This window comes from Rhinopithecus bieti, unplaced genomic scaffold (genome assembly GCF_001698545.2).
Source record: "Rhinopithecus bieti isolate Rb0 unplaced genomic scaffold, ASM169854v2 scaffold_62363, whole genome shotgun sequence".
In the NCBI taxonomy this organism is placed as follows: domain Eukaryota; kingdom Metazoa; phylum Chordata; class Mammalia; order Primates; family Cercopithecidae; genus Rhinopithecus; species Rhinopithecus bieti.
Window position 1 is genome coordinate 45,757 of NW_016823823.1, and position 2,843 is coordinate 48,599.

At 53.7% G+C, this 2,843-nt stretch overlaps 1 pseudogene across 1 annotated transcript; it reads left to right on the top strand.

Moving 5' to 3' along the window:
* Nucleotides 1-234: 234 nt before the first annotated feature.
* On the top strand, nucleotides 235-1,455 carry LOC108521859 (ectodysplasin-A pseudogene; annotated as a pseudogene). Its single transcript, XR_001883300.1, has one exon. The product of XR_001883300.1 is annotated as an ectodysplasin-A pseudogene (transcript).
* Nucleotides 1,456-2,843: the final 1,388 nt, after the last annotated feature.

Below are 2,843 nucleotides of genomic sequence, written 5' to 3' on the forward strand. Positions count from 1 at the left end.
GGAGCCCAGGGATGAACGACAGCGCCAGTCACCAACTGGGACGGGGCAAGCGGGAAGAGCTGGGTGGGGCGGCCAGACAGAGGCGAACCCTCACGCCCCCAGGCCCCGCCCCGCGGCTGGAGGCCCGGTTGGAACGGCACGGGGCGGGGCGCCGAGGCTTGGCGGCCCCGTGGTTGGGCGTCCCGGCAGCCGCTTGAGGGATGGGGCGGGGTCGGCCGGGACCTCCTCCTTCATTCCCTCGGCGGGCGGAGCCTCCCCTCTCTCCCGCCCCTCCTCCTCCCTTTCCCACCCCTCGGAGTGGAGCTGCACATGCGGCTGCTCCCTGCTCCGTCCCGCCCAGCCACCGTCGCGCAGGAACGGGTCCCTGCAGCCCCCAGCCGATGGCAGGACAGTAGCCGCCTGTCAGAGGTCGTGAACGGCTGAGGCAGACGCAGCGGCTCCCGGGCCTCAAGAGAGTGGGTGTCTCCGGAGGCCATGGGCTACCCGGAGGTGGAGCGCAGGGAACTCCTGCCTGCGGCAGCGCCACGGGAGCGAGGGAGCCAGGGCTGCGGGTGTCGCGGGGCCCCTGCCCGGGCGGGCGAAGGGAACAGCTGCCTGCTCTTCCTGGGTTTCTTTGGCCTTTCGCTGGCCCTCCACCTGCTGACGTTGTGCTGCTACCTAGAGTTGCGCTCGGAGTTGCGGCGGGAACGGGGAGCCGAGTCCCGCCTTGGCGGCTCGGGCACCCCTGGCACCTCTGGCACCCTAAGCAGCCTCGGTGGCCTCGACCCTGACAGCCCCATCACCAGTCACCTTGGGCAGCCGTCACCTCAGCAGCAGCCGTTGGAACCGGGAGAAGCTGCACTCCCCTCTGACTCCCAGGACGAGCACCAGGTGAGTCACCTAGTAGGGGCGGCGGCGGCCCCCTCCCCTCGCGGGTAGGGCGAGGGCCCTCCGCCACAGGGGCCTGGGGGCACTCTGCCACCTCGAGCCAATTTAGAGGGCAGGACCAGGGAGGGACCAGGCGAGCAGGGGGGAGGTTGCCCAGGGCAGGTTGTCTTCGGTCCCTGGCCCAATCCGGACTCCCTGGGGACCCCTTGACTTGGAAAGTCTAGCGCGCGCCCGCGGCCCCTGGCTGCGGGCTGCCTTGAGAAAAGTTGGCGAAGCTCCCGTCGAGGAGGTGCCTGCGCTGCCCCCCGGCCGACTAACGGCTTGGCCCTTCTGCTCGTGATGAGGTTCTCTGCCCGCGGTGCTTGTTTTTTCGTGTCTAGAGCTGATGCCAGAACCAGCAGGCTCCCCTTTGGAGTTGGAGCTGTAAACAGCTGTAATAACTGCTCCACGCCCGCCTGTTGAAACAACTTTTAACCGCATTTTCAGCGCGGGTCCTTGTGCGCTGACCAGAACGTGGGCTTGTTCACACTTACCTGCAATTTGAGACTGATTGTCCTCGGCGTTCTAGTGAGGATCAGCGCCCCTGAGGAATTCTGGTAGAAATATGCCGTCTTGCTAGACAACTTCTGAACAGCAATTTAAAAAATCTATGGAAATAAAACTCACCCTTTGCATGCCGGTTCTGATTCTTAAGCGGGGTAGGTGTGCGGTGGGAAGGGTGGGTGGGAAGCGCTTTTGCAACTGCTAGCTTGAGAACAGGAATCTTCCAATGGAATAATTACTCAGGACTAGTCCCCAAGAGCAGTTTTGTTTTGTTTGTTTTGCAATCTTTATGGTGTTTGTGCCCTTATTAGCAAACTATTAGCTTTGGCGTTTGTTTTCCACTCTTTCTAGCTCTTTATTCAAGTAAATTTAGTTCACTTAATGTAAATATTGTCTTCGTTGCCATATGTGAAACTTAGGAGAAGCATCCAATGATCCTTTTGAGGTGGCTAAAGAATAATAGTAAAATTGTACCTCTTAGGGAAGAGAGCAAGTTGTACAAATAAGTTCCTTGAGGTGAGGGACCCAAGCCTTCTATATTTACTGCCACATCCAGAGTCATTGTCACAACTCTGTAAACATTATTTGTGCCACTTTGACCTCCCATCTAAAGTGGTACACTTGATAGAGACATCACATTCATGATCATAGTGTAATGTTAGGACTGATACTATAAAAAAAAACAACAAAAAAGATGTCCATTGTAAAGTTGCCCTGAGCCTTAAAATGTCTTACTAGCACACTCCAATTTATATAACAGCTTATCAAAGAAGAGAATCAGCAGACATGCTTCTCATACTTGAAACTTTAAACATTGTAGCTAAATGATAATTAACTAGGATTCTGACTCCTTTTATTTATCTACTGCACTCCCCCCACACCCCAATGCCCAGTAGAAATATTTAGCAGCTGAACATTGATATTCTGTGAAAAGATGAAAAAATTAAACTTCTTTAGTCAAATGTTGGCCAAGACTTTTTGGCATTCAGGATGGACAGAGCCACTTTTGTAGACTGGGGATTAGCAGAACAGCTGTACTCTAGGGCTTCTGTGATGGCATGAAACTCTTACAGGTGTGTAATGGCATTTAGTTACCTGCCCTTTGTGTGGCACTAAAATAGTTCTCTCTAGATTTAAACACAGCTTCCTACCTTCTGTCCTTTATTCTTTCTGTTTTAATATTTTTGAGCAATAGAAGCAAGGATACTAGCTCTTTACATTTGTTGACATCAGTTGGAATCAGTTTCCTAGAGTTATGAAGGGCTTATATGAGTCCATTTTGTTTGATTCCCTTGGGAAACATAGGCCCTAACGGGAAAGTGACTTGCCCAAGGTCACATAACTAGAGTCAAAACTGGGATGATAGTTGCTCTCTTAACTCCTAGTTCAGTGCCTATTCCCTCAACTACCTCCTGGGACCTTTTGCGAGGGAG